Source organism: Ursus americanus, chromosome 8, assembly GCF_024610735.1.
Source record: "Ursus americanus isolate L20-20 chromosome 8, mUrsAme1.1.p, whole genome shotgun sequence".
In the NCBI taxonomy this organism is placed as follows: Eukaryota; Metazoa; Chordata; class Mammalia; order Carnivora; family Ursidae; genus Ursus; species Ursus americanus.
The window spans coordinates 54,531,807-54,557,255 of NC_142134.1; the positions used below are offsets into that span (position 1 = coordinate 54,531,807).

Here is a 25,449-nt window from a genome sequence, read left to right on the forward strand (position 1 = left end):
GAGCACAAGAGAGCATAAGCAGAGGGAGTGGCAGAGGGAGAGGGAGAAGCAGGCTCCCCACTGAGCAGGGAGCCCTATACGGGGCTCCATACAGGGCTCCATTTCAGGACCCTGGGATCATGACCTGAGCCAAAGGCAGATGCTTAACCAGCTGAGCACCCAGACGCCCCTGGAGGTTTCTTTCCGACTTTCTTTCATTTTTATACTCAAGCATCTAACCATCTTGGGGCTGTTCCTCCTTCTCCTCTTCTATCTGTTCTTTTCTCTCAGGAGCGAGAGAAATGTAGTGTCACCTGCCTAACTCTCCTGAGAAGGACTCGTGTGATAATAATAAAACAGGTACCATTTATCCTTATTTTACAGGTGAGAAATGGAGATCCAGAAAGATTAAGAGATTTGTCAAAGGTCACATGCCTAGAGAATGAGGTTGCTTAAGAAGCCACACTGTCTGAGTCTCAATACTAACTGTTGTCTATTGTTGTCTATTGGATAAATTTTAATAACAATTATCATGACTATAATTACAGGGGAAAGAAACTCATTGACGTCTTAACTATGAAAGAAATAATTAACAGATTCCTAAATTCAAAAGCAGAATTTTAATAAAAGTTTCTAGTGTGAAAACTAGGTCATTTGCATATTTTTCTTTGACTTACATACCTAATTGCCAGGGTATTTGCATTTTTCTATCTGATTTTGCCAGCATATCCAATTCATCTACATATTCCTGTTAGTCTAGTTGCTGAAAATGGGTGGCCTTTCCTGCCCATAATTAGAATTAACTTCAGCTTCAACACACTTCAAGAAAAGGAATTTTACAGAGCAAAAAGAAATACTTTCAGACTCAAATCTTGTCGATGCTTTTAAACAATGAGTAGTTATTGTGATATTCTTCTCAGCATGCCTGAGGCTATATAAAACAGGGCTAATATTGAAGGTATTCTAATAACCCATTCATACAAAAACTTAGAGGTGAACAAAGAGGATTTATTTTTTAATGTACTAATATTTTAACCCAGGTACATGGCACTAATGGGTATTCTCTCTCAGTTCTCATAATATATAACCCCTTTAGCTGATTTTGATATTAAATCTCTAAATTTAGAAATTAAAAAGAATAGAAATCTGATTTATTGAAGAGGCTTTCAACCAATGTCATTAACACTCCACAAGTTCTCAGAACAAGACCTTCAGGATTCTGCAGATTTTGTGCTCGAGTTACACTATGTTTATCTAAAAGAAAATAAAAGTGAAATATACATAATTTTACTGTTGATTCATTGCCTCCACAGTCTATGTGCATTTGCAGGTACTTTTACCTTTATCTTGAATATCATGACCAAGAGGCCTTCCTGTTCCCCTCAGCTTGACTCAACTTCAGATAGGCTTCTGCCTGACTCTAGGCTCCTGACCTCGCTTTTCTTAGAACGTTTACTTTAGGGCACTTCTAGTTGTAAATTCTTTCTCTGCTCCTTTGAGATATAAATCTCCTCTCAGCCTCTTGCAGTTTTATAACCCAGAAGGTCTTTCTCAAGGCCCTGAGAGCCATGCCTTTCAAATGTAATCACCAAAGGAGATATCACTCCTAACTCCCAGGCTCGGTGGGAGGGTAGAGATTAGCTTCCGTCAATTAGCAAACATCCATGGCCAATCACATTGATGGAGTCCTCCCCCAGTATTCTCCAGGACGCTACTACTAGCTCACTTCAGTGCTTAAAAACCACTCCTGCTTTTTGCTTCAGTGGAGCTGAGTTCAGTCTTCCTCCCTTATTGCAATAGTCTTGACTAGTCTTTCTTGCTTTAACTCTCTCTGGTGCAATTTTTCTTTGATAGGCTCTGCCATTGTTATTGCTATCATTTTTGGGTCACTTACCATGTGCTAAATACTTTGCTTAGTGCATCACTATAGGGTGTCTTATTTAATTCTCAGAATAACCTAGAGCTTATTCTTGGGCCCATTTTATAGGTGCGGGAACAAAAGCACGCAAGAGTTATGTAACATACCCTCTCTGTAAAGGGGCGCATAGCTTTCAGAGAGGAGTGGGTGGGGAGAGAAGGGAAGAAGGAGAGGAAGGGGAAAGAGTGGGGAGGAATGGGGAGAGAGAGAGACCTGAGAGACAGAGAGAGAGACAGAGGGGTAGAGACAGAGAAAATATGTGAATAGGCAAATACTTAAACTTCCCGAGCAAATTCTGGGGTCTAGGGCCCATTCACATTGCCTCTACCTACTGGTCATCTCCGCATAAAGTTTTTATGAAACTAAAACGATAATCATGAAGAAAAGGCTCAAATTGAATTAAGATTTCAAATCAAACTACCAGAGTCCTATCATGAGAAATAATACAGGAAACTCAGCTAATAATAAGGGGTAAATTTACTTCTCATTCTTTACGTATTTTAGGTGTATAGTTCCACTGGGGACCTCATGATTTGGAGAAGAGATAGGCAACACAAGATTCAATATCAGCTCTCCCTTGGTCTCTGGATGTGAGTGGCAAGTAATTAACAACAACAACAAACTAAACAGCAACAACAACCCTCATTTTAACCCCTAATACACAGCATCTTACCTGCCTATTTTTCTCTATTCAAAACACTGAATACTATATAAATACAATTTTAGTAGTCTAGTGCACACACCTGGATCTGGTAACAAACCTGAGTGACACGAAGATCTGTTAGAGCCCAAGTCCCTGATTTTACCATTTTCCACAGTTACAGCCATCGTTGCTATAGACACAGTTATGCCGATGTCCCATGTAATGTCATCCTATATTCTTTTTCTCCAGACGCCCCTTTATGTGTGTGTGTGTGTGTGTGTATGTTTACGTGTTTGAGTGTGAACAAGATCTGCTTTTCCTTGGACTTCCAAGCACCTGGATATCCACCTTCAGACACTTGTTTATATCCTAATTTTAGATGGTTATAATGTATGCCTTTTGCATTCATGGCCACCTTTCTCTGGGACTATGTCTACATGCCCCCCTGACCATAGCCTAATGAAACTGCATTATTTTCATAATAGAAGAGTACTTTTACTGTACCTCTTACCACAGCACAACTGACCCCCTTTTCTCTTCACAGCAGAACTTGCCTATAACGATATGTGCTATCTTTCCAAATGAAATCTATCCTTCAACTTCAGCTTGCATCTCAGTTGTTTTTTTTTTTTTTAAGATTTTATGTATTTATTTGACAGAGAGAGACAGCGAGAGAGGGAACACAAGCAGGGGGAGTGGGAGAAGAAGAAGTAGGGGATCCTGATGCGGGGCTCCATCCCAGGACCCTGGGATCACGCCCTGAGCCAAAGGCAGACGCTTAATGACTGAGCCACCCAGGTGCCCCTCCATCTCCATTTTATACCTAATGGCCAGTCTCTGAAAGAACCATAGAGCACTTGAAAGAACTTCCAGAAACAACGTATCTTAAGGGAGAAATTCTGAGTGGGATGGGAAGTCTGGCTTTGCCCTAGGATATAGAGGCAATATGTCTAAGCCGGAGGACAGAGAATTCCACCTGAGCACTGACATTTGAGTTGTGGGGTTGTCAGCACTGTGGGCTGCTGACTCTGGCTCCACGTGGGAATGGATCTCGCAGATCCATTTCATGGTTCACAATTTCATGCTATGCTTCACTCATTGAGACCCCCATGCTCTACCTTGTGCCAGAGCAACATGTCTCAGTCCTCAGGACAAGAACTCATGTGTGACATAGAGCACGTGCTGAAATATCAAGAGTTCCCCAGCCTGTGGCAGTGTCTGGTTTACAGAAAGGGGATGGCTAGGAGGAGTGGGTCATGAGAAATGGTGTTTGCCCTTCAATACTAACTTGCATATGTTAGAGCCTTCCACTCAGACGCTTCAGGGAAATACTGGCCTGACCCTACTTGAGGAGAGGATTGTGAACAGGGAGTAGTATTGGTTGTGTAAAGATCCCCGTGTCCCATATCTTTGTGTCAGCCCAAACCACTACATGCACTTGCTCTCCCGGGGTCTAGAAACTACTTGGACCTCTTAGTATATTTCCATTTTCCATTATGGCTCTGCATAAATATAGTGACCCGTCTTTTTACTGCTTATTTTAAAGAATCCCTTGGTTTCCACGTCCCATAACAGTGAAGAAAAGACAAATAATGTCAGTCACTAATTACCACAAACTTCATAGCTTGAAACAATACAAATTTGTTATCTTACATTGCTGGAGATCAGAAGCCCATATTGGGTCTCACTGGGCTAAAAGTAAGATCCTGGTAAATCTGCATTTCTTTCTGGAGGTTCCAGAGAAGAACTTATTTTCTCACCTCTTCAAGCTTCTCAGGGGCCATTAGCCTTCCTAAATCCTTAGACCACTTCCCCCATCTTCAAAGCCTACAATGTTGCATTTCTCTCTGACTGCCCATTTGTAGTCACAGTTCTCTCTGACTGGTCCACTTCCCTCCGCCCCTGTAAGGACCCTTGGGATTACACTGGGCACACCCAGGTAATCCAGGATAATCTTATTTTAAAATCAGCTGGTCAGGAACCTTAATTCCCCTTTTTCATGTCACCTAACATAGTCACAGGTTCTGGGAATTAGCCATATTTGGGGAGTTAGGCATGATTCTGCCTACCATACCAGTCAAGCCAGTCACCCCCCATGGCTTACCTCCAGCTCTGCCTATTACAGGCAGGTATATCTGCTGTCAGTTTTCATTACTTGCTTCTTGCAGTATCATTAGGATATAAGCATCGATGTCAGGCCTGTCATTTTTCTGGTTTTCAATGTTCCCTTGATCAACATCTCAATTTCCATCTGTTTTTCATATACTGTGTTTAGTCCTCCTAGAATTCTGTTGCCTGGGAGACACTCACAGGATTGGAAACATATTAACAAACCTGGAGAGATGTTGGACTTTACTTGGAAATGCAAAACCTATGTCTGGTGTCAGATAACATAGCTTGGGGAAAAAGATACAAGTATGTGAAGGGGCTGCCATTCTGAGAAGTAGTTACGTAGTAGTTGAAAGATGCATCTCCATGACTAAATAGCACAGCCTAGAACAGGCACTTTGTAAGCTGTCATTTTTATTCTTTTTAATGAAGCTGAGTTATGATGGCTTTAAAGAAGGTGTAGAATTGTAAATTGAGCTATTTAATTATTATATTCAAAAGCAGCAGGTGTATGGTACAAATAAAACTGTGGACTAACAAGATCACTGGTTGTCACTTCTGTAAAAACAAAGGAAGAGCACTAAGCAATTACTTAGTTTGGTGCTGCCTATCCAAGTGCAACGATTCTTGTTGATTGTCTCGAGCAATTAGCATTTTCCATTTCACAAAGCAATTATTTATATTCCTTTTGTCCTAATGGATTTTATTAATCACATCCTTCAACCATACAAACAGCATTTATTAACTCTGGCAGTAAAACATTTAAAAGGTTGCATTTATTTCTTAATCAGAGAGGCAAACACTAATTGAAGAAATCTCTAGAAACTGGGTCTTTCTGTGTGGTTTAAGTGATATTGGCAGCCCAGAAAGGGAGTAATGAAACAGTCTCTGCAGAAATCAGTTCTGGTTCTCTGCTGAACTCCCCATCTGGATTTCTCTGTTAAGTGCCCCAACCTCTTTCAAAATCATGCATTAAGGATCTCTGTGTGATAGATGGCTGCAATTAAAAAAAAATTACCATCTGCTATTTGTAAGTCACCATCCTAGATGTTAGAAGGATCCATGTAGATGGATAAGAAATCATAAATGTCCTCAAAAATGTTGAGGATGAGAAAAATCCTTGCAGCTAAAACAGAAGGCAGGTAAACTGAATGGTATGATGGAGTGGGGCAAAAATGTACTAGGTGGGAATGGATCAAGTGAAAATAAGAGGAATTAATTACTGGAGACTAAGATGACCTCTCAGAACCATCTTGAGTTTAACTGATGGTTAGATTTATGAAGGAGCAGCATTGTGGCTGGGCAATGAAGGACATATGGAATTTTGATATGTTGAGATAGGAACAGGGCTTGGCAGAGGAAACATATTTCAAAAGAAAGAGTGAGCAGCAATGGGTGGAGAAGTTTCGAGGTACATTCAGGAAACGGTAAATGGGAACAACAGTCTCCACCTGCTCTTTCTTTATCCACAGATGTCTCTGGACACCATTCTTCATGTTGTAGCCATGCTAATCTTTCAAAAAAAATGAAAATATGATCCTGTCCTTCCCCATCTTAGAAACCTTCAATGGTTTCCAATTGCTCTCAATAAAGATTGATAAAGATTCAATAGAGCCTTAACCTGCCCCCATACCTACATGACCTGGCCCCTATCAAAACTTCCAGCCTCATCTCTTATTCCCACTTATATTAGGACCCCTAGTAACATGTTTTAAACCACTGCCTATGTTGTCTTCCATTGGTGCAGAGCCCTCATGGTCTCACTGCAGTTCTCCATCTTTTCACCTACCCCTATACAGGTATGACGACTCAGCTGTTTATAGTTGTCTTTCGTCCTGACTTGGCAATTGAGGATTCTTTGGGGCTCTAACTGCAAGGCACTAAGCATATTTTATATCCTCAAGGGACTGAGTCTGCTCTTTACTACCTTAAGTTGTCCTCACTTGTTTTTCTCTTCTACTTAGAATGATCTCATTCCCTCTAATACCTCCTCATCTTAAGAGCTCAGCCTAACTTTCATTTCCTCAGGGCACTTCTTTGACAGTGCAGACTTGATTAAGTCCTTTGATTATATGATTTTGAGGCAGTTGTATGTCTCTTTTTCTCATTAAAATTCCAACTAAAAACAAACTTTAAAAATTGTCTGCAATATTTAACTTACCATCAAGATCTATGTTGTAGGAGACTGCATATGTCTTGTTAAAATTGTATTCTGTGTAGTGTAGTGCCATAGTGCCTGGCAACTGGTAAGTCCCAAGTAAATATTATTAAATAAATGAGTGTATGAACAAACAAGGAGATATGATTAGGAGGACAGGCTAGATCCTGACTGGGAAGGACCTTGAGTTCACTGCTAAGGATTTTGTATAGAAAATAGAAGGACATCTATATTTTTAACAATATTTGTAGGCTGAAACTAATGTTTGGATGTGAAAGGGTAGGGCTGTTCAATAAATTATAACTCCCTTTTCATCCAGGCCTGAGTCCTAAATCAATTCAAGATAGATATAGAAATCTGGCACAAATTCTTTTTTGTTTTCTGTGTATACAGACATTCAAGGTCTTGTTTTCCACTTCATCCCTTGTATGTTCTCTGTATCAACAGTTTTCCTTATGGAAAGCTCTGTTTTTCCAGCTCCATCAGCCTGTCTTCGTTTATTGTACTTGCATTTTTCCATTGTTTCTTTTCTAATAATAACAGTGAAATATATTTTCCCCCAAACTCCAGCCCCTCCTTATTTCTCTGGGCAGGTATCTGATTCCTAGAGACACGAGCCTTTTAAATTGTCTTTCTTAACCTTTTTATTTGCAACATTTTATTTTTTATTTGGCGTTTTTAGAAAAAAATGTTGTGGTAAGATCACTTAATGTGACATCTACCCATTTAACAGATTAAATATACAACATAGTATTGACGTCTCTGCACAATGTTGTACACCAGCTCTCTAGAACCCATTCATCTTGCATAACTGAAATTTTACACCTGTCAATTAGCAGCTTCCCGTTACCCCTGCTCCCAGCCTCTGGCAAACACAATTCTGTGGTTTGCTTCTATGAGTTTGACTATTTTAGATATCTTGCAAGTAGAATCATATGGTATTTGTTCCTCTGTGACTGGCATATTTCCCTTAGCATAATGTCCTCCAGGCTTATCCATATTGTGGCATATTGTAGGAATTCCTTCTTTTTTAAGGCTGAATAATATTTAATCATATGTATATACCACATTTCTTAACCCGTTCATGTATCAATGGACATTTAGATTATTTCCACGTTTTGGCTCTTATGAATAGTGCTGCAATGAACATGAGAGTGTTAATATGTCTTTGAGGTCCTGATTTTAGTTCTTTTGCATAAATAGCCAGAAGGGGGACTGCTGGATCATATGTAGTTCTGTTTTTTAATTTTTTTGAGGAACCCTCATACTATTTTCAATAACAGCAGAATTATTTTGCATTGTTACCAACTGTGTACTAGAGTTCCAATCTCTACATCTTCACCAACATATTTTGTTTTTATTGAGAATAGCGACGCTAATAGATGTGAGGTGCCATCTCTTTGTGACTTTGATTTGCATTTCTGTAATGATTAATACCTTTGAACATCTTTTCATATACCTGCTGGCTATTTGTGTGTCTTCTTTGAAGAAATATCTATTCAAGTCCTTAGCACACTTTATAATTGTATTTTGCTATTGAGTTATAGTTGTTCTTTATATATTTTGGAAATTAGCGTCTTATCAGATATTAGGTTTGCAAATATTTTCTCTCATTCTATAAGTTGCCTTTTTACTCTGTTGATTGTTTCCTTTACAGTGCAAAAGCTTTTTAATTTGATGTAGGCCTGCTTGTCTATTTTTACTTTTATTGCCTTACTTTTGATGTCACAACCATAAAATCATTGTCAAGGCCAATGTCATAAAGATTTTCCCCTATGTTTTCTACTAGGAATTTTATAGTTCTTAGTCTTACATTAATATCTCTAATCCATTGATTTGATTTTTGTGTATGATGTAAGATAAAGGTCCAATTTCATACTTTTGCATGTGATTATCCAATTTTCTGACACCATTGTTGAAGAGATGATCCTTTCTCCACTGTGTATTCTTGGCACTCTTGTCAAAGATCAGTTGACTATATAAACATAGATTCATTTCTGCTCTCTTGATCCTGTTCTAATAGTCTATATACCCTACTTTATGCAAGTACAATAGTGTTTTAATTATGGTAGCTTTGTAATATATATTGAAATCAGGAACTGTGATGCCATTAGCTTTGTTCTTCGTTTTTAAGGTTGTTTTGGCTATTCAGAGTTTTTTGTGGTTCCATATGTATTTAAGGATTGTTTTTTCTGTGTCTATAAAAATGCCATTTGAATTTTTGTAGAGATTGCATGAAATCAGTAGATCACTGAGCAGTGTGGACATTTTAACAATATTAAGTTCCTGTACATGAATATGGCATGTCTATTTATTTGTTTATGTCTTCTTTAATTTCTTTCATCAATGTTTTATGGTTTTCAGTGTATAAGTTCTTCATTTCCTTAGTTAGGCTTATTCTTCTTGATCCCATTATGAATGGGATTACTCTCCTAATTTCCTTTTCAGATAGTTCATTGTTTATGTTTAGAAACGTGGCTAATTTATATGCATCCTTATATTTATTGCAGCATTATTTATGATAGCCAAGATATGAAAGTAATCTAAGTGTCCATCAATAGACAAATGATAAAGAAAATGTGGTATGTGTACACACACATGCACACACACACAGGAATATTATGCAGCCATTAAAAAAAGATGATATTGTGCTATGTGGGACTTGCTTGGACCTAGAGGGTATTATGCTAAGTGAAATAAGTCAGACTGAGAAAGATAAACACCCTATGATTCTACTCATAAGTGGAATCTAAAACAAACAAACAAACAAAACCCACCAATGAATAAACAAACCAAAAGCAAAATCAGACCTATAAATATAGAGAACAAACTGATGGCTGCCAAAGAGGAGTGGGGAGGGAGGTTGGGAAAAAAATGAGCGAAGGGGAGTGGGAGATACAGGTTTCCAGTTATAGAATGAATAAGTCACCAGAATAAAAGATACAGCATAAGGAATACAGTCAACGACATTGTAGTAGTGACATAACAAGACAGATGGTAGCTACACTTGTGGTCAACATGGCATAATGTGTAAACTTGTCCAATCACTAATTTGTATACCTGAAACTAATATAACATTGTCAACTATACTCAAAAAAAAAAAAAAAAGAAAGAAAGAAATGCAAGTAATTTTTTGTATGTTAATTTTGAATCCTGAACTTTACTGAATTCTTTTATCCATTCTAATAGTTTTTTTTTTTTTTTTTTTTGGAGTCCTTAGTGGGAACTGTGTATAAGATCATGTCACCTAAAAACAAACAATTTTATTCCTCCTTTCTGTTCAGGATGCTTTTATTTCTTTTTCTTGCCTAATTCCTCTAGCTAGAACTTCCAGTACTATGTTGAATAGAAGTAGTGAGAATGGATATCCTTGTCTTGTTCTTGATACTAGTTTAAAAGATTTTAACCTTTTATTGTTGAGTATGTTACCAACAGGCTTTCATATATGGCCTTTATTATGTTGACTTAATTTCCCCTCTACTTCTAAATTTTTTTTTTGTTTTTTTTAAAGATTTTATTTATTTATTTGACAGAGAGAGACAGCAAGCATATGTGTAACCATTCTTATATCCAAAGGATAAATCCCACTTGATCATGCTGTATGATCTTTTGCATGTGCCATTGAATTTAATTTGCTAGTATTTTTCTGAGAATTTTTACATCTGTATTTATCTGGGATATTGGCCAATGGTTTTCTTTTTTTATAGTGTCTTTGTCTGGCTTTGGTATCAAGGTAATGTTGGCCTCATAAAATGGAAATATTTGAAAGTGTTCTCTCCTTCTCAATTTTTTTGAAAGAGTTTCACAAGCATCAGCCTTAATTCTTCTTTAAATGTTTGGTCAAATTTACCTGTGAAACCATCTGATCCTGGGCTTTTCTTTGTCAGGAGATTTTTTTCATTGCTGATATAATCTCCATTCTAGTCATAGATCTCTTCAGAGTTTCTATTTCTTCATGATTCAATATTTGTAGGTTGTAGGTTTCTAGGAATGTATCTATTTCTTCTAGGTTATTACATTTTCTGACATGTAATTATTCATAGTAGTCTCATGATTTTTTTTTAATTTTTGTGTAATCTGTTGTGATGTCTCCAATTTATTTCTGATTTTATTTGAGTAATCCTTTTTTTCTAGCTAAAGTTTTGTCAATTTTATTTATCTTTTCAAAAGAAAAACCCTTTTGGTTTTATTTATTTTTTAAAAATTGTTTTTCTATTCTGTAATTTATTTCTGCTCTAATCTTTATTACTTCCTTCTGCTAACTTTAGGTCTGGTTTACTCTTGCTTTTTTTTTTAAGTTCCTTGGGATGTGAAGTTAAGTTTTTTATTTGAGATCTATCTTACTTTTTAATGTAGGCATTTATTGCTATAAACTTCCCTCTTGGAACTGCTTTTGCCAAAATCTGTAAGTTTTGGTATGTTGTATTTTCATTTACATCAAGATATTATCTAATTTCTATTTTTATATCTTTTATGATCCACTGGTTATTCAAAAGTGTATTTTTTTCACATATTTGTGAATTTTCCACTTTTTGTTCTACTCTTGATTCCTAGTTTCATTCCATTGTGGTCAGAGAGATACTTGGTATAATTTCAATCTTTTAAAATTCACTAAGACTTGTTTTGTGAACTAGTGTGATTTATCCTGCAGAATGTTCTTTGTGTGCTTGTGAAGAATGTATTTTCTGCTGCTATTACTAGAATGTTCTGTATGTCCATTAGGTCCATTTTATCTATAGTATTAAAACCCACTATTTGTTTATTTCCTGTCTGGTTGTCCTATCCATTATTGATATTGGGGTATTGAAGTCTCTTAACATTATCATATTGCTGCCTGTTTTTACCTTAAGTTCTGTTAATGTTTGCTTTGTATATTTAGGTGCTGTGATGGTGGGTGTATCTATATTTATAATTAACTTATCTCCTTGGTAGAGTGACAGTTTTATTATTATCTCATGTTCTTCATCTCCTATGACTTAAAGCCGATAGCCATGAGGCTTATATGAACTATCCTATAATTATAGCAGTCTATTTTAAACAGATAATAGCTTAACTTCTATTGCATACAAAACCGCTATACCCTCACTCCCGTCAATAACTTTGTTATTGATTTCACAATTTACATGTATTTATATTGTGTATCCATTAACGTATATTCTACTTATAGTTATTTTTAATACTTTTTCTTTTAACTTTTATGCCAGAACTAAAAGTAATTTACCCACCACTATTACACATGGTATTTTGTATTTGTCAATATATTTACCTTTACCAGTGAGTTTTATATTTTTTAATGTTATCATCTTGTCATTTCAAATTGAACTCCTTTTAGTGGTTTTTTTTTTTTTTTTTTTTTTTTTTGTAAAGCAGTTTTGGTGATAAGGAACTCCTTCAGCTTTTGTTTGTCTGGGGAAGTCTTTATCTTTCCTTCATTTTAGAGAAGCAGTTTTGCCATGTAGAGTATTCTTGGTTGAGAGATTTTATCCCCCCTCTCAGCACATTAAATATATCACACTTCTTTCTATTCTGTAAAGTGTCAGAAAAACCCACTGGTGGTCTTATGGGGTTTCCTCATATGTGACAAATCACTTTTCTCTTGCTGCTTTTAAAATGATCTGTCTTTGACTTTTCACAATTTTATTATAATGGTCCTCAATGTGGATTTCTTTGGTTCATCTTATTTGGCATCTTTGAAGTTTTCTAGATTTGGATGTACATTTTCTTTTCCAGATTTGGGAATTCTACAGCCATTAATTCTTGAATAAGCTTTACAGTTCCTTCTCTCTTTTTCTTCTGAGACTCCTATAGTGTGCTAATAATCTACTTGATAAGAGTCTCAAAAACCCCTTAAAGCTATCTTCACTCTTTTTTATTTTGTTTTTCTTTTTGTTTCTCTGACTAGAGTATTTCAAATGACCTATCTTTGAATTCACTGGTTCTTTCTTCTATTTGCTTTAGTCTGCTGTTAAACCTCTCTATTGATTTTCCTAGTTAACTTACTATTTTCTTCAGTTCCAGAAATTTTCTTTGGTTCTTTTCAAAATTTCCTCTCTGTTAAAATCTCCCTTTGGTCATGTATTGCTCTTTTGAGGTCATGGATCATTTTTATGTAATTTGAATTCTCTACACAGTAAAATATATCCCAAATTCATTAGAGTTTGTTACTTTGTTTTACCTTGTTACTTTTTGGGGGGAACATGTCTTCACTTTTCTTGACTCTTTGTTGGTATCTACATGTTCAAGAAACTGCCTCTTCTCCCAGTCTTCCCAAATTGGCTTCATATAGGCAAAAGTCATCAGTTAATGTGACTGGAGCTTTTGTGGACCTCTCAAACCTTTGTGCTAGTCCAAATCGCCATCTTTGTTCTTTGCTGCCCCCACGTGTCTAAAGTATGCCAGGTCCCATCATTGCTCTGAGACAAGCAAGACAGAAGCCAGTATTTCAAATAGCTCCCAGGGAAATTGGAATCTGGGTGTGTAGTCCAATCCTTCCATCCTCAAAGAGAAGCCAGGTCATGGGCTTTACTGCCTACTCATTATTGTGCTAAACTGAGGAGAGGAACTGAGGCAAGGCCTGCCTACTAGTTCAAATCACCACTTCGCTCTCTCTAGCCCCCAAGGAACTAGCATAAGCTGAGTCTGTCAACTCTCTGAGACAAACAAGAAAGAAGATAGTCCTCAGGTTCCACCTGGAAAAGTTGGGGCATTATATGTGTAATTCAACTCCTTTGTTCCTCATAGGGAACCTGGAAGCTGGAGTGTATCATGACCCAGAAAAAAGAGCTGTAGTGACTGCTTGCATGCTAGTTCTGTCACTTTGTTCTCTGTAGCCCCCATGAACCAGTATATACCAGGCCCCATCTGCTCTCCAAGAAGGCAAGATAGAAGTCAGTCCGATAGGTAGCACCCAGACAAAGTTGGGATGTTAGATATACAGTCCAACTCATTCACTCCTGAGGGAGAATTTGGGAACTGAGGGCTCCCTCCCAGTCATGGAGCACTGTGATAGGGGTGGAGATTTGGTGAGAAGGTGTCTCTGCTTTTAGTACTGGTTTCTATGTTGCTACTTTCACACTTGTCTGGGGTGCAGGAACCTCTTAGCTACTTTCTAGATTTTTCACAAAGGGAGCTAATCCATTCGTTGCCATTGAAATAATTGGTGTGTCTCTGGGGAGAAGGAGAATCTAGGACTTCCTATTAACAGTCTTGGTGATGTCACTGCCCTGGGACATTTTTATTGAGTTATTTCTCAGCTTAACCTTCTGTTGGTAGAAGCCTTAATTTCTAGTCCCTTAAATATAAAAGCATGGCAAGTTCTGAGTTTAATTAACACATCTGAGGCTGTCTGGTTCAACATTGCCCTTAAAAACCTGGAGAAACAGCAGTTCTTTCTCTTGGCCTTGGAGATAATTAAAAACAACATTAAAGTGGAATGGAATTCAAAGCAGTTCATCTAGCATTACTTATCTCTATTGGATAATAATAATTTAAGCCCAACTTCTAATGTTCTGTAGCACTTATAGATTTTAAACACCTTTGCATTTTAAAGTCCTAGTCTCCTGATGCATATCTGACCCAAACCCCCAATAAAATAGTAATTGAGAATTCACTTTTTGTGAAGTGAGTTTTCCTTGGGAGTAGAAGAGTCTCTGCGAATAATCCTTGTAGCCACTGTGCTGATGGCACAGGTGCCTGAAGAAGTCAAGGTCAAGCTGCAGGACTGCACCTCAAGACCCCTGCATCTCAGGCCTATGGAGTTCTGTGCCACAGCCTGAACTTGTTGGGGCCCATTCCAGACACAACCAACCAATAGCCTGTGATCCACACTGTCAAAATTGTAGGACTCTGCCAACTTCAAAATTTCACACAAATCATATTTAGCAGAGTCAAATTCCTACATTTCTGTTCAGTTTGTACAAGTAAGAAATCATCTCTACAATCATAAAAATCAGCTACCTGGGACAACAGAGCCACTGCAAATTACTAAGGTTAAAACCACTCAATACTGATCTCACTTAAGCTAATGCCTAAAGCCATTGTCCCAGGTTGTACCAGTTATTTGGCTCTCAAATTCTACTCCTTATCTTTTCTATAAATTTCCAGCCAACATTCCAACGTTTGTATCTTAGAAGGTCTTCTAAGTAAAACTTGTGTTTGTTCTGTGTCTGAATTGTGAACTATTTGAGAGGCACAAGAATTAAGCAGATAAAGGTAAAAATGTGAAATCATTGCTGACATTAGCCATACTCAGAAATGTGGTTTACATATTCTACCCCCATAACACCCCCCCCACACACACACACACACACTCAAGAGAAAAAAGATCCAAAACTTTCCCATACAGACAGAGCCTATTCCAATAAAGTGAACCAGTTTGGAGAGAGCAGACTAGACTGTACCTTGACACAGGCAACTGTGATGTTTCTCTCTCTCTTTCTTTCTCTTACATACACACACAGACAGGGAAGAGAGAGTGGAACCATATAAGCAAAATATTTTTCCTATTAGAAAATCACTCCTCCTTTTCTAGGGAGCAATGAATGAAACATGGCTCAAAGTACAAGTAACACAAGGGATGAGAAAGTGATGTTCTCTTCTAATGGTGGGAACAGAGAGTCATACTATGGCCCTAAAATAAAAGCTCTTAGCTTCTAGATGTATCTACTCTGATAGCACTGTCTAGGTTGAAGTAGGAATATTGGTTATTGACTGGATCACAGAGTGGAGACAAACATCTGGGGAATGATGTGGGAAATGTCCTCATCTGAGATGAAAGTTGTCAGGTTAATCTGCTACAGTTTACTGGGAGAAGTCAAGCCCTAAAGAGGAACTGACCCTAGCAAGATAAAGTGTACTAAGAATCCTTTATAACTAGAGGGAAGTATCACTGTCAACACATCCTTTGACTATGATTGACAAAACAGGGTTTTGTGTTGAATTTGGAGTCGAAGCCAGATAACTCTTACTCTGAGGACTAAACTCTTAAGCTCAGATAATTGCTCCCTTGCTGAATCTGTCCACTAATATAAAGATATCCTAATGCTTTGAAATAGAAAAACTACAAATCTATTACATACAATTGAGAACTCAACCTTATTTTGATATTCCTGTCCCTTAGGCAGCTTAGGTCTTTTAAAAAAAGTGCTGGGTGGTGAATGATTATACATTTAGTGTAAATGTTTTAGATCTTTGGATAAAGTCTTTACATGCTGCCTTTTTTTTTAAATAAATCTTTCTTTGTGTAGTTCTAATTGATTCTTATAAATAGAACAATAAGTGGTATTACCAGAGAAAGATTGTCTTTCACTGTTGAAAATACTTACTGTTTCCTTGACACTTGAATACACATATAACAACACAATTGTTGGCTTTGCGATCATATCTTGTATTAAAAGAAGTAGTTCTCACTTTAAATTCCCAAAAACAATTGTTGACATTGTTAATGCCTCATCACCTTTATAGGCTTGAATAGGTAAGATCTTACATAAAATAAAGGAAACATAAACAGCAATTTGTCAAGACAGAAACATTGCTAATGTGTGACAGACTCCTTTGTAGTCCCTCCAGAAAGACAATATTCAAAATTTCACAGGATTGAATGTGTGTTTATAACATTTCACTGAAGTTAGGATGTGAGAAGTTACCTATTAAGAGCAGTATTATCTTTGAAGATCAAGGATTCTTTCTTGATCTAACAAAAGCATTTTCTGCTTTCTTTAGAGAAATCAAGTGAAGGCTTCAGAAGAAAAAATGTTACTGATAATCATAATCCGTTTCAACCTCACCTGTTGCAGAGGTAGTTTGAATGACTTACTAGGGATGTGACTTTTGCTTAACAGCCTATCTGGAAGAATTGGAAAGTGAGGGTGGATGGTTACCATGAATAAAATTATGCTTTAAGATGATTACTCTGACTCTATCTATTCTAAACCAGCCTGATTTAGAAAGTAAGAGTTTAGAGGCAATTGTGACTTGTTTTTGTTGTCCTGTGACTTTCCTAACACAACCCGCATTCTGATGACAGAACCCAATGTGCTCACCCTTACTCTAATCACATAATGGGTATGTAACCCAGGAAGGCCAAGTGTGTGTCTTTCTTCCTTTCTTTCTTTCTTTCTTTCTTTCTTTCTTTCTTTCTTTCTTTCTTTCTTTCTTTCTTTCTTTCTTTCTTTTTCTTTCTTTCTTTCTTTCTTTCTTTCTCTCTCTCTCTCTCTCTCTCTCTCTCTCTTTCTTTCTTTCTTTCTTTCTTTCTTTCTTTTTTATTATGATATGTTAGTCACCATACAGTATATCATCAGTTTTTGATGTAGTGTTCCATGAGTCATTGTTTGCATATAACACTCAGTGTTCCATGCAATATGTGCCCTCCTTAATACCCATCACTGGGCTAGCCCATCCCCCCAACCCTCTCCCCTCTAAAACCCTCAGTTTGTTTCCCAGAGTCCATAGTCTCTTATGGTTCATTCCCCCTTCTGTTTATCCCCCTTCATTTTTCCCTTCCTTCTCCTACCAATCTCCCTGCTATTCCTTATGTTCCACAAATGAGTGAAACCATACGATAATTGTATTTCCCTGCTTGAATTATTTCACTTAGCCTAATGTCTTCCAGTCCCATCCATGTTACTGCAAATGTCAGTAATCATTCTTTCTGATGGCTGAGTAATATTTCATTGTATATATGGACCACATCTTCTTTATCCATTCATCTGTTGAAGGGCATCTCAGCTCCTTCCACAGTTTGGCTATTGTGGACAATGCTGCTATGAGCATTGGGATGCATATGGCCCTTCTCTTCACTATGTCTGTATCTTTGGGCCAAGTGTTTTTCTATCTGGAACCAGCACAGATGGCATCCTAAATCTTGGGTCACATCACCAGAGAGATGTACATCAGAAACTGTCAATTCTAGTACCCAATCTTCCTGGTCGAACTGATGGGTTCAGAGGTGAGCACATGGCACAAGAAAACCAATGTGAGTCTTCCTCAAGGGTTTTTCTAATTAGACATAGAGAAAAACAATCTCTTGCTTTTTAGATCTCATGTGCTAATAGTATAGTAGTCTAACATACTGAGACCATGTTCCCATCTCCTCAGTATGGGCAAAAGCTTATTATGCAATAGAGAGTACAGTGAATATTCTGAGGTGAAGCAGGAGAGAGAAAGATGAGAGTGAGAACACATAAATGCAAACGTGAGGCTTAATGGTGTCTAAATTTCTGTCCTTTACATGCTTCAATTTTGTACAGTAATACATTTCTTCCATTATTTATTTGTTTTAAAGGCAATTGCATAGAAAGGGCTAACTGAAAAGCAATACAGCCTCAAGATCTTATAATTCTTCTCAAGACCTGAGAGGCAAATGCACACAATTCTACTTGCCCAACAGGAATGAAGAGTGTTGAAATCATTCCCGAGTTCTCAAAATATGGATTTTCTAAAAGGGAGGGGAGGGGAGTGGTTACCTAGACAATGGAGCACTCTGTGTGAATCCAGGGCTCTATGCGGGCACATACTTCATACAAAAAATAGCAACTAGTTTCTGTGGCAAGGTGGGGGCAGAGGGAGAGACCATAAAATCGATCATTTGTTTTACTTTACCTTATTCTGAAAATAATGATGCACCAGTGAGGACTTTTACAAGTGGAAGAGGGTCATCTTCTGATCCATGTTTGAGATAATTGATCCTATCTTGCAACATGCGGTATAAGCAAAAGAAGCTGATGTGAGGGAAAGGAGGCCACGTAGGAGTGATTAAAATAACTGAGGTAATAAACAATACAATGTATAATAATAGTACAGTCCTGTGCAAAGATTGCAGGGAGGCTGGAGAAGAAAATACAGATTCAAAGAACTATGAAGACTCAAAGATTTTGCCACTGATTGAGAATGGTCATATATTGGCAAGAGGAATAGAGGGTGGCTTAGGGACAAGTGGGAATAGGGGGAAAAGGAAATACATTTGGTTTTAGTCTTTTTGTATCACTTATTCTCATGGTACTTCCATTTGGATAGTTCTAGAAAGTGGGAGGAAATGTAGACCTTATGTTTAAGGTAGAGGTTACACATTAGAGAAATATTAGCAAAGAAAAATTTTTTAGTTGTCTCTATGAGATACAAATTTCAAAACAGATTATTAAATAGAAAGGGAAGAAGTAAAAAATATTATAATCAACTTTTTAAAACTACCTAGATTATATTAGTGCTATAAAAAGAGTTATTCAGAGGCGATTTTACAGGATCCTGCGAGGGTAGAGCACAGCCTGACTATTTTTCTCTCCTCCCCACCTGTAGTGTGGACTTAAATGTGTTTCAAAGAAGAGCTGTATAGTCATTAACATTTCCTTATGCAGCAGTGAATAGATGGGTAGTCTAAGTTCTTCTGTTAAGGTGGTACAAGCCTGAGAAACACAGAGTTGGTGCCAGCATGATCTGAGTTTCTCCAATTTGGTGCAATTACCTGCAGCTGTATGATGCCCCTGAGCTGGACATTTCAGTCATCTACTCCTGCTTTTTGTGTGGGCATGTGTGGTTTGTGTATGCGTGCTCATTTGTATATGCACGTGTGGATTGTGTGTTCACAGCATATGTATGCATGTGTGTACACACGTAGGCAACTGTGTGATGTCCTTCTTCCAAACTAAAATTACCTGAAATGAAATGCAAGAATCAGTTGATCGAGTTATTAGATGGGGGCGCCTGGGTGGCACAGCGGTTAAGCGTCTGCCTTCAGCTCAGGGCGTGATCCCGGCGTTGTGGGATCGAGCCCCACATCAGGCTCCTCTGCTATGAGCCTGCTTCTTCCTCTCCCACTCCCCCTGCTTGTGTTCCCTCTCTCGCTGGCTGTCTCTATCTCTGTCGAATAAATAAATTAAAAAAAAAAATCTTAAAAAAAAAGAATATTAGATGAATTAGCTTGGCTAAGATCTAAAGTTCTTGAATGATGTTGCAAGGTAACCACAAAGATGTGATTCCAATATGAAATATTTTTTTTGAAACTATGTGAAAGACTGAGTATGCTGCTTAAAATGTAACAGAGTGAGCATGCCTAACTTAAACTAAAATTATAATGATACGTTTTGAGTAGATATTTATTTATTTTTATTTATTTTTGTTTTTTAAAGATTTTATTTATTTATTTGACAGAGATAGAGACAGCCAGTGAGAGAGGGAACACAAGCAGGGGGAGTGGGAGAGGAAGAAGCAGACTCATAGTGGAGGAGCCTGATGTGGGGCTCGATCCCAGAACGCCGGGATCACGCCCTGAGCTGAAGGCAGACGCTTAACCGCTGTGCCACCCAGGCGCCCCTGAGTAGATATTTAATAAACCAAATATACCAGCTTCAGTACCCTTGACAAGGCTCATATAATTAGCATAGATGTTTTTTCCACTTACTAATAATTTTCACTGAATTTTATTAAGAGTCTTATTTAATTTTTACCACATTTAATGATTAATCAAACCATATATACAAGTTTATATCTTCTTCTAGCTGGTTGCTCAAAATGTTGAGGTTCTAATTTTCAGAAATTGCTCCTTTCTTTTTGGTCATTACTTTATGGGAAATAAACTGCTGCTGTTGAGAGTTCTAGTAGCTTACACAATTAATACTTAAATTTTTAAAAATATATTTTTCATATTCTCCATTCTACACAAGTATTTCTCTGTATTCTTTTGTAACAAGAGAGAAATGATGGTTCTTGAATACCAAACAATGTGTAAGAGTGTGGGTGTGTGTGCGTGCCATTACAATATATCCTATGAGGTCTGTGTTCATTATTTAATAAATCAAGTGTCAAGGATAATTTCCAAAGATCTATGAGCACAGGGCAGACATAAGTAAGTTCATTATGGTAATACAGAAAGCTAGAGGATAAATATTTATATTTCTATAAAGACTGCTTTTTCCTCAAGCGAATCTAATCAGTATTTCAATCACATTATCTAAATCAGGTACATGATAGATTGAAGAGCTATATCTATAAATTGATCATACTATTCCTGAATTTTCTTTCTCTTAATAATTTTAAATTCCCAGGATGATCATTAATTTCATTAGCTATGACATAAATAAAATACAGTACATTCCTTTTACATAGATGTTACTGTTATAAATATCACTACACATACAAAGCAAGTTTTGAGATAAATTAATTAACTGGTTAGCTAAAATACAAAGTGGGAAATATTTCTGTGTTAGATACTTGGGAGTGTGAGATAATCGCAATATTAAGAATTGAAAAATCTGTATATTATAAAGATGCTATTTGTATAATTACAATCATTACCAAGTGATACATTTTCTTTATATTCTCTTATGGATTAGGGATTAAAGATCTAGAACATACCAAAAATATATTATTTCCTTTATCGTCTGCTTTTATTTCTGGCAGTTTGTTTTCTTTGATACCTGAGCATGAACATGCAGCAGGCACAGGCGGCCAGAATTTCTTCATCCAAAGAAAAAAATCAAGAGAATGATGTACCACATGCTTTATAAATAAGAAACTGAATTATGCATGTAATGAACAATAGAAAATGGTATTAATCAAGCATATAAATGTTTTTAAAATTAAAGAAATAGAATTAGAATTACAATTATTCCATTTTAAGGATTAATTTCTAGCTAATGTCTTTATATACCTGTTGTAGTAGTTATCTCTTTATATACCTGTTGTAGTAGTTATCCACTACTGTGCAACAAATTACTTCAAAATTCAATGACTTAGAACAACAAACGTGTATTATGTCCCAGTTTCTGTGGGTATGAAATCCAGGCGTGGCTTAGCTGGGTGACTCTGGCTCAAGATCTCTCACATGGTTGCAGTCAAGCTATTGACCAGAGCTTCAGTCATCTCAAGATTCATTTCCATGACTATCAAGCCATTTTTGGAAGAAGCCAAAAAATCCACTTCTAAGCTCACTCAAGTGGCTGCTGGCAGGCCTCAGATGATCCATTTCCAATCTCACTCAGAGCCCTGTGGTCTCTCTACAGGGCTTCCTTTGCAACTGGTTTCTCCCAGGTAAACAATGCAAAAGTGAGTGAGGAAAGGACTTAAGTTGAAAGTTATAGTCCTTTCATAATCTAATATTGGAAGTGATATCCCATTACTTCTGCCATATTGTATTCATTAGAAATGAATCATAAATCCAGTTCATAAACTAGGGGAGAAAATTACACGAGGGAATAATTGACAGAAGGCTGAAGTCATCGGAAGTTATATTAAAGGCTGCCTACCATATCTGTTAGCTCTCTTTAGGAAATTTCTCATCTAGGTAGTTTATTTGGAGGCATCATAGTTACTATATAAACACAAATTTACCATAATCTCCACAAGTTCTTGAATTCCTATATCAGAAGAGTACTGAATTGTCACTTTGAACTGTTCATTATTCTCACCTGTCCTGTCTCTCATTCTCCTCTGACATGTCTGTCACCTTAATCTCCCCAATCTCCAGCTGGCTCCCCTGCTTCTTCCCTCAGTAGATGGTTGCACATTCCTATTTCTCAGAGAAAATAAAGTTCATCAAGCATTTAATCATTAACATTCTCCACTTCCTTCCATATCCCCAGCTCACAGATTGGTAAAAGCATGTGTTCTTCCTTACTTCTTTTTCTCAGCATTTCAGAGGAAGATTTTATTTCTCTTCTTGTAACTTTAGCCAGCCCTTTTGGGGTTGGTAGAAGCAGCTCAGCTCTGTTTTCCATAATATATTAGAGTTCCCAAGCCTCCCTAAAGAGATGAACCATTTAGAGTGCTCTCTCCCCTGGAAATTCGGATTCGTCGGGTTGGGTAGGGGACCTAGGAATTTTCATTTTAGTCAGGACAGCGGGTAATTCTTATCTTCAGATAAGTTTCAAAAGCACTGAGTAGCATCATTTAAGAGTAAGACTATTTATTAAATACTCAACTTGGGGAATGCATTTACTAACTACTATGGGGAATATAAAACTATGTATTAGTAGGGCCTGACCCAAAATTAATTTCTAAGAGATGAAGCAAAACATTTCCTGAGTGAAAATAGCTAAGATGCAAACAGAGCTATGAACATATTTTAGTTACAAACAAGGTGTTGGAGTCATTAAGTGATTGCATTAAGTTTGAATTAAGGGATTGCAATCTGCTGGGCTTTCTTCAGGTAGATGTTCGCAGAAAGTTACCTAATACTGAGCGATACTTTTAGTAACTTGAACACTTCTGTTTTGTTTTTCAGGGAGGAAATGGAAAAGCATTGTGATAGTAGGTTTTTTTAAATTTGAGAAATGGTGGAGTTCAGGAAATTACATGGGTGTATTTGAAGTGGACTGAGAACATGAGTGTTATGACATCATTTAGGAAAGGTGCAGTTGGTGGAGGGCCTCTGAATACTTGATTTTCTCTGTTACTATAACACTTGGATTATTTGTAGAAGAAGGTGGATTTGTGACCCAATTATGCCTGAAGAAAACTAACATGTTATTGAATATCTATGTATCTGCTTCCAGGCTAAGAATTTTATAACCATTACAAATTAAACTCACAGGCACACTGCCAGCAAAGTATTATTACACTCCATAATAGATGAATAAATGAAGACTCTGGTGTGATCAAATCACAGTGCAAGACAGTGGTAGAGCTGCAAAGCCAATCCAGCTCTAAGCCAAATTCATTTCATTTCCTATTTCTGTAATATTACCATATAACCACATTTTTGAAGTGTGTTTCCAAGGTGGTTTGAATCCAAGATCGTTCGTAAAATCACATTGAGAGAGAAGGGATGGGGGGAGGGAAACTAAATCTGCAAGTACTTCAAATAATACATTGAAAAAAAATAGTATTCCATTTGAGTTAATGATGAGCAATCAAAATGCTAGTGTTCTTCCTTTACAACTTGAAAAAAGCCTGACATTTTAAAGTCACAGAATAGTTTCACAGACATTATTTAACAACTTTTATTTCTGACTTTAATTTTATTTATTTATTTATTTTTATTTCTTTTCTTGAAAAAAGAAAACTGAGTTTAATAAAAATGGGATCTTTTGAATGCTTTTAATCAATATTCAAAGAAATTATTTTTGCTTAAAATTTCCAAATCGAATTGGTAAAACAGACCATAGAATTATCTCCGAATGTCAGGAGGGACGTTGCAGAAGGAGACCAAATAGTGTTTGATGTTAATTACAGCTCAGTAGTAAAACCTACTATCACAATGCTTTTCCATTTTAGCATCTTTGAGTCTCCTTTTAAGATAAAGCAGTCACCTCTATTACGTCTATTAGAAGCAACTTCTAAGGCAAGTTCTAGGACTCTTCTAGTTATAAAAATCTAGGTGGGGAATCTGAATCTGAGCTTCTTTCTTCATGACCCATACCTCCCTCCATCCATTCCTGGTTCTCCCCTTCCAGAAACCCCTCTGTCTGTGACAACTCATATCAACAACCCTCCCCCAGTTCGTCTGGTATAACTGTTGCTTTAACACATCACAACTATCCCACAACCTAGGACTGCAACACCGCCTCCCAGGGCATAATTCTCCAGCAGGCACTGTTGATAAATCTTTGGCTCCAAGTCTGACATCTGCTCTCAGACCCTCTCTGGCTGGCTCCTAAGACCCAGGAGAGCTGTAAGGATCTGATCAACTGAAAGGACATTCTTTAAAAACACTTTAAAAGGTACAAAGTGCTCTAGACCTTTAAGAGATTCTTAGTAGTGCTTTTTCTCTTGAAAAGTTTTTATAGATCCCATTAGAATAGGTCATCATTTAAGTGATGGCAAGACATTGAAAGGAAAAACCTCATTTTTCCAGATACCAAAGAGCTATAGAAGAATATATTTAGGGATGAGTAATTATCTTGGGAAATATTGCTATTTAAGGAGCAATAACATTCTTTTTCATTTCAATCTGATCATTCAGATAAGAATAAAATGAAGAAAAAAATCTGCATTTGAGACAGGGATCATAGTGGAGCTAGAGCTTGATGAAATTAGGTAATAAAACATTAATTCCGTTTCTAGTATGCATTTTCATTTTATCCCTTTATATGCATGTTCCATGTGAACACTGAAATCCAGATGCATACTAATTAGTAATTAATATTCATCAACTTGTATAACAGTCCTCAACATAATGGTGATTAGCTTTAGATATTTATAGTATCATGATTAACTAGTTAGAGAATTGCATCATTTTCATTAGAATTACATTATGTTCCATAGGAGAATTTGTGTTTTGATACTGAGAAAATGCAATGATGCTTTAAAACTCTACATTTCAAGGACACTGAATAGATTTGTTCATATACCCGGTAAGTAGCCACTTCAGTAAAATTGAATGGATAAATAATTATTTTCCAGAGAATTCTTTTTTTAGTCTTACTGTTGGTTTGCAACCCTTTCAGGAGCTTCCCAAGTGAAATCTGAAACCAACCTCCATATGTGAAAGGAGCGAGAGACCCAAAAAAGAGACAGGCCACTCCGAGTTGGTAGATGGCAGTTTTAATAAGCAAAGGGAACTTACACATGAGGCTTGTCTTAGATGGCAGCCAGATGAGTAAATCCCCACATCTGACACGAAATCTTAAAAGTTTATACAAAGCCCTTACCTAGGTTCAGTCACATACACTGTGCAGGTGTTTTCAAGGGTTTTCTCATCTCACTATCTCA

The 25,449-nt window shown here is 36.9% G+C and overlaps 1 protein-coding gene across 17 annotated transcripts in view; it reads left to right on the forward strand.

Moving 5' to 3' along the window:
- Window positions 1-25,449, forward strand: part of ARAP2 (ArfGAP with RhoGAP domain, ankyrin repeat and PH domain 2) — a 562,492-nt gene that overhangs the window by 28,638 nt on the left and 508,405 nt on the right. The window contains exon 4 of one of the 17 annotated variants that reach the window (XM_087864224.1): window positions 2,402-2,487. The exons of the other annotated variants lie outside the window; for them this stretch is intronic. The gene's annotated coding sequence lies outside the window, so the exon portion shown is untranslated. The remainder of the gene's footprint in view (window positions 1-2,401; window positions 2,488-25,449) is intronic. 17 annotated transcript variants of the gene reach the window in all.